Source organism: Chelonia mydas, chromosome 4 (assembly GCF_015237465.2).
Source record: "Chelonia mydas isolate rCheMyd1 chromosome 4, rCheMyd1.pri.v2, whole genome shotgun sequence".
Taxonomy (NCBI): domain Eukaryota; kingdom Metazoa; phylum Chordata; order Testudines; family Cheloniidae; genus Chelonia; species Chelonia mydas.
Genome location: NC_057852.1, coordinates 11,444,065 through 11,461,289, shown reverse-complemented (window position 1 = coordinate 11,461,289; position 17,225 = coordinate 11,444,065). Strand labels below are relative to the sequence as shown.

At 47.5% G+C, this 17,225-nt stretch overlaps 2 protein-coding genes across 9 annotated transcripts in view; one reads left to right on the top strand and one right to left on the bottom strand.

Moving 5' to 3' along the window:
• WRN (WRN RecQ like helicase) overlaps window positions 1–16,376 on the bottom strand; it is a 110,557-nt gene extending 94,181 nt beyond the window's left edge. For 5 of the 6 annotated variants that reach the window (XM_037896635.2, XM_037896634.2, XM_043544441.1 and 2 more), the window contains exon 1: window positions 16,244–16,351. The gene's annotated coding sequence lies outside the window, so the exon portion shown is untranslated. Of the gene's footprint in view, window positions 1–16,243 lie in introns of all 6 variants that reach the window. The other variant, XM_037896633.2, reaches the window with a different exon arrangement.
• Window positions 16,267–17,225, top strand: part of PURG (purine rich element binding protein G) — a 40,500-nt gene continuing 39,541 nt past the window's right edge. For all 3 annotated transcript variants that reach the window (XR_006290124.1, XR_006290125.1, XM_037896632.2), the window contains exon 1: window positions 16,267–16,631. The gene's annotated coding sequence lies outside the window, so the exon portion shown is untranslated. The remainder of the gene's footprint in view (window positions 16,632–17,225) is intronic.

The following is a 17,225-nucleotide window of genomic DNA, read 5'->3' as shown; positions in this document are numbered from 1 at the left end:
TTAAGGAGATTGTTTCCAAGAATATTTGGAGTTTTATAGACATTAGGATGCCAGAGATTGTTAAAATAAGGCATGATGGATAACATTCCCGCATAGGACCAGTGTTCTGCACCTTAGAATTCAGACACACTCTTTGTTGAAGATAAAGATTGTAAAGAATAGTTAATATATAAATGAATCAAATAAACAGAAAAAAAGAACTAACAGGGTTAGTATTTACTAAGAGACATTAACAGCTTCCTCTTGAGTTCTGTAGCAGAGACCAGAGGCAACACAACAAATGCACACAGCTCAGCACCCAAGAGCCTCAACAGCTTCCCCTCCACTTGGCCACCAGAGAGGGCAACACGATTGCGAGTGGTAGATGAATGGCAGGCCAGTATTGAGATGAAGGAAGATTAACAACAGGAAAGAGGGAGAGCCTGGGCAAGGAGAAAGAAGATAAGATAGATCTGGTAAATGAGGAAGTGACAGGAGATAAAGGAGTACTTGTGGCACCTTAGAGACTAACAAATTTATTTGAGCATAAGCTTTTGTGGGCTACAGCTCACTTCATCGGATGCATAGAATAGAACATATAGTAAGGAGATATATACACATACACACGCACAGAGAACATGAAAAGGTTGAGGTAGCCATACCAACTGTAAGAGGCTAATTAATTAAGATGAGCTATTATCAGCAGGAGAAAAAAAACACTTTTGTAGTGATAATCAAGATAGCCCATTTAGACAGTTGACAAGAAGGTGTGAGGATACTTAACATGGGGAAATAGATTCAATATGTGTAATGACCCAGCCACTCCCAGTCCCTATTCAAACCCAAGTTAATGGTATCTAGTTTGCATATTAATTCAAGCTCAGCAGTTTCTCATTGGAGTCTGTTTTTGAAGCTTTTCTGTTGCAAAATTGCGACCTTTAAGTCTGTTACTGAGTGACCAGAGAGGCTGAAGTGTTCTCCTACCAGTTTTTGAATGTTTGAATGTTATGATTCCTGATGTTAGACTTGTGTCCATTTATTCTTTTGCGTAGAGACTGTCTGGTTTGGCTCTGTTTTGACAGATTGACAGAGCCAGAAGAGGAGTACCCAGAAGTCACCTACTAAAGGACAGGCCCAACAAAGAAAATAACAGAACGCCACTAGCCATCACCTTCAGCCCCCAACTAAAACCTCTCCAGTGCACCATCAAAGATCTACAACCTATCCTGAAAAACGATCCCTCACTCTCACAGATCTTGGGAGACAGACCAGTCCTTGCTTACAGACAGCATCACAACCTGAAGCAAATACCCTCCAGCAACCACACACCAAAAACACTAACCCAGGAACCTATCCTTGCAACAAAGCCCGATGCCAACTCTCTCCACATATTTATTCAAGTGACACCATCATAGGCCCTAATCACATTAGCCACGCCATCAGGGGCTCATTCACCTGCACATCTACCAATGTGATATGTGCCAGCAATGGCCCTCTGCCATGTACATTGGCTAAACTGGACAGTCTCTAATGTACATGGCAGAGGGGCAGGACCCAATCTTAAGGGGTTGCAGGGGCTTCTGTATAGATTTAGATTAATCCTTCTATCTACCCAATGGGACTCAGTGCTCAGTCTAGAAGATACCATCAGAGAGGCTTAGTTTTGCAGTTCTCAAACTGTGGATTTGTGTATCCAGAGATAACATGCTTGTTAACAGCAAAAATGTTTTTAAATAAACAAACAAACAATATATCGAGCTAATAAATAACAGACCTCAACCCGATTGTCCCTCTGCAAATTTGTGTACACAGAGTCAATCCCTTACATCTTTCTAAAAGTGCAAAGTTTCAAAAAGATCAATAAACAGAAGATTGTTGGGGGCAGAATAGATCTGGACAAGGAGAAGAAGTCTGGAGATAAATGTGAGAAGGGAGGGACAGACAGTTGAAACAAAAGTGAAACTGTTTGAGCAGCATATTCCAGAAATCTTGAGGTCTTTGAGTGTAGCCTTCATTGATTTGAGATCTACCATACCATTCTCTCACTAGAAGGGAAAACCTATAATGGCAGCAGGCCATAAAAGAGACGCAGTTTGGGAATAAGAACCATTCAAGAAATATATGTTTGCTGATAACGTTTTAAAGAAAGTCACACCAATGAACTGGTGGAAGTCACTTAAGCACTTGGATTCAGAGACTGTTGAAGTGATAATCTCACTTTTAACAGCAGTAGCTTCTTCTGCCGGTGTAGAAAGAATATTTTCTTCCTTTGGACTAATTCAATCCAAATTGAGAAATCGTTTGGGACCTGAAAAAGCAGGAAAGCTTGTTTTTCTTTTCCAGATTATGAACAAACAAGAAAATGAAAGTGAAGATGACTGAGTTAGCTGCAGACGCCAATATTTTAAGTTTCTCATGTTGACCTGGCTGACATAGTCGATTTAATTTTTGTTGTTGTTTTTTTTAATATTTCATTTAACTATTTTAGTTAAACAATTTTAACAAAAACAAACCTGATTTTAAAAAACTTGAATGTTTAACTAAATTCAAAAATTCAGATGCTTGTTTTGTTAAAATATTTTATGTTTGCTGTTGTAGAAAAAAATCCAGAATACATAACGTTGTTGTTTTAGTTAAATAAAACAATTTAAATGTCTGTCTGGTGATGTTCTCTTCCTAATACAGCATGGCAAGAAAATCCTCCAAATATTAATGATTAACCTGTTGAATTGGAGATAGATATTTATGAAGTCATTGGGAGGTGAACTGCTTCAATTACCTTTGGTAAATGAAATAACCAAACAAACAATCATTCATCTTCTGATATAGCTGTAAAACTAATCTGAAAAGTTTTCAAAATAAATCACTTAAAAATATATATAGTGTGTACCTTCTAAAAATGAAACCTACATCTATCTCTGAGTTGTGAAGAATATGTATTAAGGTTATAACAACCAACAAGAATGCACTTTTATGTAGAAATCCATGACTAAATTGAGTCTTCCTGACTCGTGATTTGAATCAAATCCACCCTGCTCAGTACATTCCCACTTGTGGGAGATTAGTGAGCGGTATTGCCCAGGTGGATGAGGAGCTCTTAGCAAAATACAAACTGCAACACCGCTCTCCCAAATTGAGCACTGGAGTGCCATGCTAAAAACATGGAGTAGTGCCTGGTGAAAAATACATACTGGCCTTCAAGTTGCAGCTCTACAGATTTTCCCTACTGGGATGTACATGCCACAGAAGCCACCAGGGTTCCAGTCGAATGGTCCTCAACCCTTGCTAGTCCTGGTACCCTCACTATGTTGAAATAGTTTTATACAGACCTTAATCCAATTAGATGATCTCTGTGTGGCAGGATGGATTGATTTAAATCAAAGCAATTTAATCATGATATAATCACCAAGCAGGAAACTGAGTTAAATAATTTATTTTAATCTTAGTTTGCTTTTGTACTTTTTATTTTTCTAAAGAAAGGCCGATTCTCACTGGTTGGTAAAGATGTTGATTTGCAATTAAATTAGCCTTTACAGCTAAATTTGGACATTCTTTTTGCTAATCAGGAGGATGCACTATATCTATATATATTTATTTAAGCAATTATATAACAATTTATATTTATTCAGATTTTTAATTTTTAGATTTTTATTATGTTAGAAAATGGTGAATTATGCATTTCTTCTTTACTAGATGGTTTTTTATTCATGATTTTTGTCACTATTTGGATGGAAATTCAATCACACAAAAACAGTCTCATACTTTTCTTTAATTAGTTAAATAAAGTTACTTTAAATGTGCTGGATACATCAGTAAATGTTTAACAAAACATGCTTTGCCTTTAAAACTAATGATTAATTAAACAATGGAAGTATTATCTGTGGTTAGCGAATTGAATTTATTGTTTCTGGTTACCAGATTCTTCAAGATTGTAGAATTAGTATGTCCCATCCTCTCGCACCTAGGCCTGGTCTACGCTACAAAGTTAGGTCAATATAAGCCATGTTAGGTCGATTTAATAACGTATGTGTCTACACTACCAAGTCCCTTCTGCTGACCTAAGTGGCCTGTAAAGTCGACTTCTGTACTCAATCTCCGCGAGAGGCGTTGTGCTTGATTCGACATGGGATAGTGTAGACACTGCGTTGTGTAATTTGAATGAATTGGCCTCCAGGAGGTGTCACACAGTGCTCCGCTGTAACTGCTTTGGAGAGCACTTTCAACTCCACTGTATGTCAGCTAGGTACACAGGAAACAGCCACTCCCCTGTTAAAGCCCCGGGAACTTTTGAATTTTCATTTCCTGTTTGACCAGTGTGGAGAGCTCATCAGTACAGCTGATCAGAGAGACTCAAGGCCGCAAACGCACTCCAACATGGAGTACACAGGAGGTGGTGGATCTTATTGCTGTATGGGGAGAAGAGTCTGTGCAGGCAGAGCTCCAATCTAGCAGAAGAAACACTGACATCTATGCCAAAATCGTGGGGGGTATGGGGAGAAGGGCTACACCAAGGACCCACAGCAGTGCCGCGTTAAAATAAAGGAGCTCTGGCAAGCGTACCATAAGACAAGGGAGGCAGACAGTCATTCTGGTTCTGCCCCACAGACATGCCGCTTTGATGAGGAGCTGCATGAGATTCTCAGCGACAACATCACACTACCCCAAAACTCTGCATGGATACCTCCCAGGAGCCCCAGGTGGCATCGAGCAACAATGAGAAGGAAGAGGAGGAGGAGGAGAATGCAAGGCAGGCAAGCACAGGATCCATTCTCCCCAAAAACCAAGAACCATTTTTAACCCTGGAGCCCATCCCTTCAGGGGACCAATTGCTGGGGGACCATGATGCAGGGGAAGGCACCTCTGGGGAATGCACATTTCCAGTCAAACTGTAGGGTTACATGCTGTTATTTTTTAAGTTTAATCTGAACAAAAAAGTAGGTGTAGTGGGTATCTGTGGCCACTCCAGCTACGCAGAGGGTGCTCTCAGAAAAAAACGGTTTATGTGCACAGGGATGGCCTTGGAATCCTCCACGGCGATCTCTAGGAAGCTTTCATGGAGGGTCTCTGCAATCCTTTGCAGCAGGTTTCTGGGAAGGGCTTCCTTATTTCATCCACCACAGGAGGACACTTTCCCACACCACTCCAGTATTAACTCTGCTGGCATCATTGCAGCACAGAACATTGCAGCATAAGGGCCAGGTCTGTACCCAGACAGCATCTGCTCCCTTTCCATCTCTGTTACCCTCAGGAGAGTGATATCGCATAGGGTCATCTAGGGGAAATGGAGGGAAGTTTTGGATGCTAGCCCTTAAGCCGCAAACAATTCAACAAGTAATCCACCATCACTGTGTATTGCAACCAGGATTTTTTTAAAAAGGGAGGGGGTGGGGGGAGAAGCTTCCTCTTTGTCTCCCTTCCCCCCCACAAGCTGGTGTCGCTTTTGTAAAAATCAAACTATTTGGGGGCGCTTTACATTGGTACCTGTCCTCAGGGTGCTAGGGGAAAGGAGGCTTTTCTGAAATTCCAACCAGTGATCCAAGGATGTGTTCACAGAAGCTGCAGCAAAGACCTCGTGCCCATACGCACCATGGCTGGAGCTGCAAACCGACTCTTGCAATAGCCAGTGGTTGTGATTACATTGTGGCCTGCAGGGAAGTGCAGTGAGGGGTATTTATTTCATAAAAAGAATTAACCTTGCACCAGAAACAATGCATGCACTGTCAATGCTACCCTTGTCCTTTGTATTCTTTGTAGCTGACACCTTGTCTGTCGGTGCATCCTCCACACTGGGGCAGAGACTTTCCCAGATTAGAAGGCGGAAAAGACGACTCGGGAGGACATGTTCAATGAGTTAATGCACGCCTCTGAGAAGAATAAGACAGAGCTCAGAGCATGGAGGATTACAATGTCTGACAAACTGGATATGGACCGAGAGGACAGGAGAACATGCAGGGAACAAAAGCGTGCCAGGCAGGAAGAGATGCTGTGGATTATGAGGCGGCAATCAGACATGTTGAGACGTCTGGTGGAGGTTCAAGAAAGGCAGCTGGATGCTACAGTCTCTCTGCAGCCTATGCTGAACCTGCTGCCATCGTTGCCAAATTCCACATCCTCCTCGTCCAAACGTCCTATGAGGTGGGGGGTCGGGGAGATAAAGAGTCCAATATTCCTTGCACTCAACACCAGGGGAGAGTACAAGGATTGTTAGTGCTTTGTTTGACTGTTATTGCAGTGCAATTGTAAGCAAGCTTTCCTTGTTTCTCCCCCTACCACAGTGTTTTCAACCCTTTTGCCCCACTTTTCTTTGCTGTTTCTGTGTGTTTGTGTGCATAATAAAACTTAACGGATTGAGGAGAAAAGGCTCTTTATTCATTCAGCACACCGTGGTTAGTGGGAGTGGAATTTACATAGGAGAAAATGCAGTGAAGAGGATAGCTTGGTAAGGAACAACACAGATAGGTGTCACATTACTGTGGATCATTGCTGAAACTGGTTTTCAAAGCGTCACAGACACGTGGAGCCCCTCAATGTGCTCTTCTTATTGCCCTGGTGTCTGGCTGCTCAAAATTGGCTGCCAGGCAATCTGCCTCAACCCCCCACCCCCCCGGAAACTTTTCTTCCTTTGTTTCACAGATATTATGGAGTACACAGCAGGCAGCAATAACAATGGGAATATTGTTTTCACTGAGGTCTAACCTAGTAAGCAAACAATGCCAGCAGCCTTTTAAATGTCACATTCTACCACCATTCTGCACTTGCTCAGCCTATGGTTGAATGGTCCTTACTGCTGTCCAGGCTGCCAGTGTATGGCTTCATGAGCCATGGGAGCAAGGGGTAGGCTGGGTCTCCCAGGATCATGATTGCCATTTGATCACCACCAATGGTTGTTTTGCAGTCTGGAAAGAAAGAACCTGCTTGCAGCTTTCTGAACAGACCAGAGTTCCTAAAGATGTGCACATCATGAATCTTTCCTGACCATCACTCGTTGATGTTGGTGAAACAGCCCCTGTGATCCACCAGTGCTTGCAACCCCATTGAGAAGTACCCCTTTCAGTTTATGTAATCTTTGGCAAGGTAGTCTGGTGCCAAGATAGAGATATGCATTCCATCTATAGCCCCACCGCAGTTAGGAAACCCCATTGCAGCAAAACCATCCACTATGTCCTGCACGTTGCCCAGAGTCACTACCCTTCTCAGCAGAAGTCTGTTGATTGCTCTGAAAACTTGGATCATAACAGATCCCACAACGGATTTACCCACTCCGAACTGATTCCCCATTGACTGGTAGCAGTCTAGCACTGCAAGCTTCCACAGAGCTATCACCACTCACTTCTCCACTGTCAGAGCAGCTCTCATTTTAGTATTCCTGCACTTCAGGGCTGGGGAAAGCTCTTCACACGATTCCTGGAAAGCGATCTTATGCATCTGAAAATTCTGCAGCCACTGCTCATCATCCCATAGCTGCATAACGATGCAGTCCCATGAGTCAGTGCTTGTTTCCTGGGCCCACAAGCGACGTTCAACTGCGTCAAGGTGACATAGGACTGTCGCCAGCAAATGTGAATTGCTCCGCTCTATGTCTTCCAGCAGGGCTACTTGCATGGCATCACATTCTTCCACACGGCGGCTCCTGAATCAGCTGTGTAAATACTGCAGGATAAGGTGCAAGGTGTTTGTAATGCTCACAACAGTGTACAGCTGAGAGGGGTCCATGCTATGGCATCTGCGCAGGTAACCCAGGCTTATGAAAAAAGGCTTGGTTTGTTTGCCGTTGATTTCAGGGAGGGAGGGAGGGAGGGAGCTAAGTGGGAGGCTAATGCCATGTTCCCATAACCACCCATGCAAATGTTTTGGTCCCGTAAGGTACTGCAAGCCTAACCCAAAATTCCACTTGGCCAAATGCACTGTGGGATAGCTACCCACAGGTCAGCACTCTGTGTGTCAATGCAAGCCCTGCTAGCGTGGATGCACTCCGACGACACAATGAGCATAGTCGGGACCCACAAGATCGACTTGCTTAAATCAGAGACTCGATGTCGACTTACATAAAACCAACAACTTAGTAGTGGAGACGTGGCCCTAGTGTTGATTTATAAATTGGAGGAGGAAATTCATTGAACTGAATTAGTTGAATAAACTGAAATTAAGAAATATTCTCGCCACGCCTACAGAAGAGGCTACTGCTGTCAAAAGCTGGTTATGCACTTCAACAAACTCTGATTCCAGCTGCTTAGCCAGTGACTTCCTCCAGTTCAGTGGTCTTTCTTTAAAACATGTACAGCTTAATATTTTTATTTAATGTAAATTTTATTATAGTAAATTTAGGCATTAACAGATTGTCAATTTCAACTTTAATTTTAAATACTTTTAAAAATAAACCTTTAAATACATTTTAAAAATCTGATTTTTTAAAATCAGATATTTTTATCCACTTTGCTGAGTGAAGATTGGTATTCCCTGGCATCTCTTCTCAAATGTGACAAATAGCCCATTAATCTCTTGAAAGAGCTTTTATCTTTTCCAGGTTTAAAAAAAAACACCATAGGACTCTTTTTACATCTGCAGCATGGAGATATTTCACCTGGATGAGAATAGGTTCTGGGAAAGAACCCAAGAAGGAGTAGATTTATATATTTCAGATACACACACACAATGTGGAAATTGACACCACTTTGGGCATAAAGCAAGGGCAAGGGTGAAGTGTATGAATCCCTTTATCTTTATGCACTGCTGTATAGGAGGGAGCAGCCATTAGAGCCTGGGGCTAAATGGCCCTCTTGCTGATGAGGAACGCTGTTATCAAGGTCAGATAAGTACATAAGAGGTTTAAGGGAGGTCTCTTCAGCTAGGGTTAATATTAATACAGGACTCAGGTTCTCTGGGTGGCGGAAAGGAACCCTGGAGACCGTTGGTTAGGAGAAATCATCCATGTTCCAAGGGACATCGTCAACATCTAAGGTTTCCAGAATGCTGACGAATCATGGTGTCACGTCCACTGGCCGGTTTACAGATGTGCTCTCCCAATGCCAGTATCAGAGCTGTGGGTTGTGGCAAAGCCTCAATCCAAAGGCCATTGCTGATGGGGCAGCCCCCAAAGTTTGGAACAGATAACTTACATCTGGCTACATCAATTAGATGTATGCTCTATGCTCTAGCTATATGGCCACATGAATAATTGTAATGGCTCTGGCATCAGCTCTTTTCAGGCACCAGACAGTGTTGGGCTGGCATGGGTGCCAAATGCCCCAGGAGCTGAAGTCAACACAGAGGACCCTTACAACCCATCTATTCTCATCCCACAATGGGGTAACCCTTGCTGGAGGCCTGGGAGAGAATTCTGGGATAGCAGAAGATGTGTAATGGGTTTGCCAGACTCTGCGAAGACGGCCTAGTTCTGCCAAATGGTGACTGGGATGGGGTCTGAGGAATCACAATCAGGGACAACCCTTCTGTCACAGGCGCCGACAGGGTGAGAACAAACAGTGCTACTGCTGGGAGGCACCAGGGGATCCCACACCACAGGAGTGAAGAGTCTTAGCACTTCCCCTTCCTTTCTTAGGCAACTTTGTGGTGCTGGCATGCTTCCTCTTATCCTCCTTTTAGGATCAATGTCTGGGAGCAAGCTTGGTGCCAATACGTCAGTGCTGGGGCCTGGAGACAAGGCAGAGGAAGCGGTAAGATTCTCCAGAGTAGGTTTAGAGGGAGCCTGGGGAGAGTCAAGTGCCATCATGCTTGGAGCCTATGGTGCAGCTTTTCAGTGGGTGCAGACAGCACAGACTGGGCCTTTGCCTTGCAACTGCAGGAGTCTTTGGAGATCCCATGCTGAAGCCTCTAGAAGAGGCAGGTGCCAAAGCCAAGGCAGGAGTTGCCTCTTGAGCTCTGTGAGGGTGGGCTTCAACACCCGAGGTTCATTCCAGTCTTAGTGCAGAACTAAGTTCCTCTGCTCTCAGCACCTCAAAGCAAGGTAGGCTCAACACCAAAGATGGGGCTCTTGGCAGGTCCAAGGTGCAAAAGCCAGCAGAGTGCACACTAGGCCAGAGAATGTGCCTCCTCCAGGTACCCGATGTATCCCAGAATCTGATGCTCAGAACAGATACTTATCAGGCATGAGGCATACTTCCTGAACTCTCTTTTAGGGTGTGGCTTCAGCGCCCAAAAACCCCAAGGGCTCCCAGGAGATTTAGAAAAAACTCAGTGAGTCTATGAAAGTATTAAAACTATACAACCTTACTAGAGAAACTAAGCTGTCCATAGATTTGGGAGGTTAAAACTCAAACAAGTGCCTCACTACAGACACAGCAGTGGGTCCCTTCCGTTCTTTAAGGCAGCAAAAAAGAACAGGTCCTGTTGGAGGAGTGCAATCTTTTATACAGAGCTCTGCAATCCAAGTGCTCAATTTCAAGAGGATGCTCATGCATGCACTCCTAAGAGATGCCGCTTTCAAGAGGGCTCTGTGCACCCATTTGCCAGGAGGCAGTTCCCACTAGTGGGAACACACGGATGCCCTCAAAGATGAACCTAGTTAGTTGAACACCTATTAGCCGATATCCCTACCTGAAAGATGCATCACCTACTCCAAGCCCACAGGGTGCTGCCCCAAGGGATCACTCAGTGAGCTCTTCACAGAATTATTGAAGTCATCTAGTTAGACTTTGACAATGCAGGGTCTTCTTGTACATTTTCAAGACCCTGTCCCACCACCATCTGTCACTATTTTTAAAAAATATATAGATTCAAGCAATGCAAGTTCCAACACTTCTACTGAGAAACCATTCCGCAGCCTACTAGATCTGTTTCCACATTTTTCTGAAGAGTCAGTCAACGTGTTCCTTTTCCAGTTATAACATTCACACCACCCTACATAATTTATCTCCTACCCTGGTGCTTACCTGAAAAAGTTTGTAAGCGTTATGTTCCCTTCGCTCTGCATCCTTCCACTGGCTCCCTGTTCTCCATTTCATCAAATACAATGTTTTCACTTCCAAGGCCTTTCACAGCTTCTCTGACACGCTATCAAGATCTCAACTCCCACCTCCATCCTGCCAGTGAAGGCAGCCTTCATCATCCACTTGTTACACGTTAAACAAGCACCTTCAGGCTCTCTCTCACCATGCTGTACACATGGGATGAGCTCCACATAAATACCCTCAAAGCCACTTCATGGTCCCTTTTCACATCTCTCCTTAATTCTCCTCTTTGTTGGAATACCTACAAAACTCATGACAACCATCGGGCAGCAGGCGTGGTGAGCCCACTGCCTAGCATGCTAACCAGTCCTGACTTGTTTCTTTATGCTCCCCAGTCTGCTTGTCTGCATTCACCTTGTCCTAAACTGTAAGCTCTTTGCAGCAGGAACCATCTTTTGGTGTGTTTGTACAGTGCCTAGCACAATAAGTCCCTGGTCCATGACATGAGGTTCTAAAGCAATAAAGAACCTCCTTCACAAGTCAGTCCTGCCAGCCCACCATCCAGTTTTATATCTTCTGCAAATTTAATTAATGACCTTTCGGTTCCTCTTCTAGATCTAGATCACTAATAAAGAGGTAGAATAAGTCTGAATGTGTGATTCTACCCTAGTGCATTGCAGTTCATCACACCAAGGGTCTTATTCTCCCATAAGTCTAGTTCACACGAGTAGGGCTATGATTGTCATGCCAATTTTTAAAACATTTCACGACAGAGGTTGAGAAAAATAGTTATAGATCATAAAAAGAAGACGACGAGGGGATTGGAGAGTGAGCCCACCCCATACTCACCCTGTAGCAGTGGTTCCAGCCCCCAGTACCTGTCCTACACATTTGAACCACCATTCAGGTTTTGCACATCCACCCCTCCAGAGATGGAGGGACAGAGGGGCAAATTTGATTGGTGTTACACCCTAGCACATAGTTTTGATGCACAGAAAGTTGGCCAGAAATAGAGGGGCAAATATGCCAAGAATGAGTGGACTAGGTCACACTGCCACTTGGTTTGGTGGCATTTCCTGGACTTTATTCAAACTCAGTTTCCACGACCACTATGACATCCATGACAAAACTGTAGCTTTACCCTCAAGCACTAAAAGTACTTGATATGTACATAAATCCCTGGGAGAAGAGACCTTTTACATTAATCTTATTGCATCAAGGTGCTTTTACAAACAACAAATTTGTCTTTTTAGTAAAAACACTATTACTGTTTCATCTTACAATTCTCACTATTTTGATGCAGAAAGAGGAACTGATCTTTACAGTACTCAGTTGTGTTAAAAAAAAAAGTAAAACACAGCTGCCTTTAGCATAATAAATTGCCAATTGATTTAATGCCAGCAATCAAAAATTATTCTAGTTGGAAATAAGTATTAAGTTGGGTAAGTAAAAGATTTAGGCAGAGGCCCATTTAATCAGAATCATTCAACTTTTGGTCCAACCACCAGTACTAGTAATTACAATTTCCTTTATTTTAACAGGCAACTCTGGTATTTTTTTTTTGTCCAAATCTCTTCTGTGATCATGATGAAAGCAACAAGCAGTAATCATCAATATGAAAAGCAATAAATATATCCTACAATTCAGTCAGCCTATGATGCGCAGAAAGTTATATTATTGCTAGTAAGTTGTGCTGCTTCCAATCAAAAACAATATTCTCAAATATTACATAGAAATAATGCACGACTCAAAATATCTTCTGTCTGATCTCATTAAGGCTTGTTATAATTTCTCTGGAAATGTGACACCACCTTTTTAATGCAGATGCACAAGTCTGTTTATAACAAAAACATCTTTGAAAGACAAAAGGATGGCATTTTGCTAGCATTAATTTCTTTGCAGTTCTCTGTAGCCAATTATTTCATATAATTATTTCTGATGTGGTTAATTCGTATGTAATCAATGTGTGATAAACAGAGGTAGATAAAAGTATAGGAGTGAGTACAATAGTATTATAGGGTATAAGGCTGACATATTTATGAGTGATGAGTCTCTATTAGGTATATAAACAAAGTAAGGCTAATGCAAGATCTACAGCCTGAGGCCTGTACAACTGTAGGTTACTCATATTAGGCTTTAGACCTAAAGAAGGGTTGACATAACCCTGTACCAGTAAACTTACAAGATTACTGTAAAGAATGTGCCAATGGGTGATGTTCAGGAAAATATGCCACAATGTACCCATCTAAACAGCAAGGCACCTGATTGGGACATCAGGGAAAATACTGCAGCAACCGCATGTTGCCATGGGGACTTGTTGCCATAAATACTAATGAAAATAATGGGAATTAAGAGGATATCTTATGAAAAGCAGGGTACCCCACATTTTATGGGGTGCGGAAAGCCCAGTAAAGAAAAAGGATTTGGAACCTTCATGCACGTGCATAAGGGTTATGGACGTGAGCGTAACACAGCACAAAAAGGGTTCCCCAACACAAATGGGAAGAAAGAATCCATCAGAAGACCCTCCACAGAGTTTATATCAGTATAACATGTTTCTGAAACGCTACACTCAGGGGACAGCACCGATTTAAGAAGGTCCCCCCGCCCCACACACACACACACACTTTAGTTAAATTTGTGCAAAGACTGACTGTAGACAAGCATTTGTAGACTACTAATGCTTGTGGCATTTAATTTCTACCTATCTATTTATATAGCATTCACCGCTATTATCTTAGCGGCTGTGTTGACATATATACTGTAATGAACTTCAGCCAGGAATTGTTTTAACTGTGTTTCACTTTGAATTAATGTTCTCAGAAGTCACCTAAAAAACTTATTTTTCTCTCTTCACTGTAACTACTATACAAATGGACCAAAACTTATCAAAATGGTCAGTCTGGAAATAGCATAGCTAAGTGATTTTTTTCTGTATTACCAGAGTCCCCTTTACAGAAACAAGTTAGTCCAGTAAGAGATATTACCTAATCTCACACATCTTGTCTCTCTAATATCCTGGGACCAACATGGCTACACTTCAGAATCCCCTTTCACACACAATGTTCTCCCCTCCCATACCTCTACCTCCAGTCTGAACAGAAAGGCTGATTCTGTCCCTTACCTCCAGACCCAAACACCATAACACCTCTGAACATACACTGATGGGCAGAAAGCTTGATTTTTTTTAATCCACTTGCCATAATTTGCTTGTTATTCACATCAAGGGTGGAGAACAAGTGACATATTCTAGATACAGCCCCCCCAAAATAGTCACTAGTGCAAAGCAAGCGCACATCCCTCTACAGAAATCAGAGAGTATGTAACAGTCCCCTCCCCAGTCATGTAGTGTATATTGAGACCCTCAATTGATAGAAGTAGCTCCAACCAACATGTGCTGCAGATGTTGAGTTTGGAAGCTAGAATTCTCCTATAGAAACATTTATTTTGCTTCATTTAGCTTTGTGTGTGCACATGTCTCCTGCACACACATGTATGCCTCCTAGTGGGACATGACCACGCTCTCTCTCTTACAGCTCAGCATCCCTGCTCCCTCCTCTCAGCTAGGGACACACGGCCTAGTCCCAACGAAGCTCCTGAGGTTCACTAGGCAAAACTAGAAAAGGACTGCCCAACCAGGACTCCTGTGGCCACAAGTCCTTGGAGTATTCTTGCCTAAGGGCTTGTCCACATTACCCGCATGACCAACAGGCAGCGATCGATCCAGCGGGGGTCGACCGCCAAACGCTCTCCTGCCAACTCCGGTACTCCACCAGGGCGAGAGGCACAGGCAGAGTCGACGGGAGAGCGTCAGCCGTCGACTTACCGCAGCGAAGACACCACTGTCAGGGTACGTCTACGCTACCCGCCAGATCGGCGGGCGGGGATCGATTTAGCGCCTCTAGTCTAGACGTGATAAATCGACCTCCCCCTCCCCCCCGGAGCGCTCTCCCGCCGACTCCTGTACTCCAGCTCCGCGAGAGGCGCAGGCGGAGTCGACAGGGGAGCGGCAGCCGTCGACTCGCTGTGGTGAAGACACCGCGGTGAGTCGCTCTAAGTACGTTATTCACGCAGCTGAAGTTGCGTCACTTAGATCGACCCCCCCTGCCCCCCCCACACACACCCACCCCTGCCCCCCCCACACACACACCCACCCCTGCCCCCCCCACACCCCCCGCGCACGCACCCACCCCCCTGCCCCCCCCGCGCACGCACCCACCCCCGTGCCCCCCCCGCGCACACCCACCCCCGCGCACACACACACCCCTGCCCCCCCCACACACACACACACCCCTGCCCCCCCCCCACACACACACACCCCTGCCCCCCCCCACACACACACACACCCCTGCCCCCCCCCCACACACACACACCCCTGCCCCCCCCCCACACACACACCCCTGCCCCCCCCCCCACACACACACCCCCCTGCCCCCCCCACACACACACACCCCCCTGCCCCCCCCCACACACACACCCCCCTGCCCCCCCCACACACACACACACCCCTGCCCCCCCCACACACACACACACCCCCCTGCCCCCCCCCCCACACACACACACCCCCCTGCCCCCCCCCACACACACACACCCCCCCGCCCCCCCCCACACACACACACCCCCCTGCCCCCCCCACACACACACACCCCCCTGCCCCCCCCACACACACACACACCCCTGCCCCCCCCACACACACACACACACCTGCCCCCCCCACACACACACACACACCCCTGCCCCCCCCCCACACACACACACCCCGGCCCCCCCCCCCCACACACACACCCCTGCCCCCCCCCCACACACACACACACCCCTGCCCCCCCCCCACACACACACACACCCCTGCCCCCCCCCCACACACACACACACCCCTGCCCCCCCCCCACACACACCCCGGCTCCAGAACCCGAGCCGGAACGGCCACACGGCGATTTATTGCTCGCTCGCTCGCGGCCGCCTGGCCAGAGTCTGGCTGCCCGGCGGGGAGACTAGCCCCCGGCCGCCGCGCAGAGCTAGCCCGAGAAGCCTGGACTCCCAGCGGCTGGGCTGCCGCAGCTCCTGCCCCGGGGCTCCCAGCTGCAGTGGCGGCGCGGCCTCGGCGGCGGCCTCCTCCTCTCCTCAGGAGGGGCGGACCCGGCGCCGGCTGAAGGCGCGGCTGGCACGGGAGCCCCCGGCCGGCCGGGGAGGCCTGGCGGCAGCTCGGGCGGACCCAGCTGCAGCAGCCGCGAGGCCCCGGGCGGGCTCGGGCCGCGGCCGGGGCGAGGGGACGCGCTAGGACCCCGGGGACCGCCCGCCCGCCCGCAGGGAGAGGGGAGGCCGGCGCCCGGCACTCTCCGCATTGGGGGTCCCCTGACCTGCTCCACCGCTTGCTACGCTCCCCCGACTCGCTCAGACCCGCCGCGCGCGGGCGACGTCATCAGCCCGTCGCCCCGAAGGACGTCACCTCCCTCCGCCGAGGCTGGAAAGTTACCCGAGGGTAGGCGCATGCTCCGTGAGGCCCTGTCGCGGTGCATGCTGGGGGTTGGAGTTTCAGGGCCGGGTCGGTACCTGGGAGAGCGGCGCCAGCTCCATCCCCCGAGCCTGTGGCGCGGGCCCCGTTCTGCCGCTGTGTTTCTCGGCGGAGCGGAGTGGGCCGCGGGGCCGGCGGGGGATGCTCCTTCCCGGTTCCCGGCGGGACTGTGCGCGGCGGCCGGGAGCGGCGGGCGGCGGCGGCGGTTGGTGAAGGACAATTGCAGCAATGGAGTAAGTGTCTCCCTTCGCCTAGCGACGGGGGCTGTGGGGAGGGGGGCACGGAAGTGGGGGTTCAGTGGGGGGCAGCAGCGTGGGGGAGGGGGCACGGAAGTGGGGGTTCAGTGGGGGGCAGCAGCGTGGGGGAGGGGCACGGAAGTGGGGGTTCAGTGGGGGGCAGCAGCGTGAGGGAGGGGCACGGAAGTGGGGGTTCAGTGGGGGGCTGCAGCGTGGGGGAGGGGGCACGGAAGTGGGGGTTCAGTGGGGGGCTGCAGCGTGGGGGAGGGGGCACGGAAGTGGGGGTTCAGTGGGGGGCTGCAGCGTGGGGGAGGGGGCACGGAAGTGGGGGTTCAGTGGGGGGCTGCAGCGTGGGGGAGGGGCACGGAAGTGGGGGTTCAGTGGGGGGTGCAGCGTGGGGAGGGGGGCACGGGGAGTGGGGGTTCAGTGGGGGGCTGCAGCGTGGGGGAGGGGGCACGGAAGTGGGGGTTCAGTGGGGGGGTGCAGCGTGGGGGAGGGGGCACGGAAGTGGGGGTTCAGTGGGGGGGTGCAGCGTGGGGGAGGGGGCACGGAAGTGGGGGTTCAGTGGGGGGCAGCAGCGTGGGGGAGGGG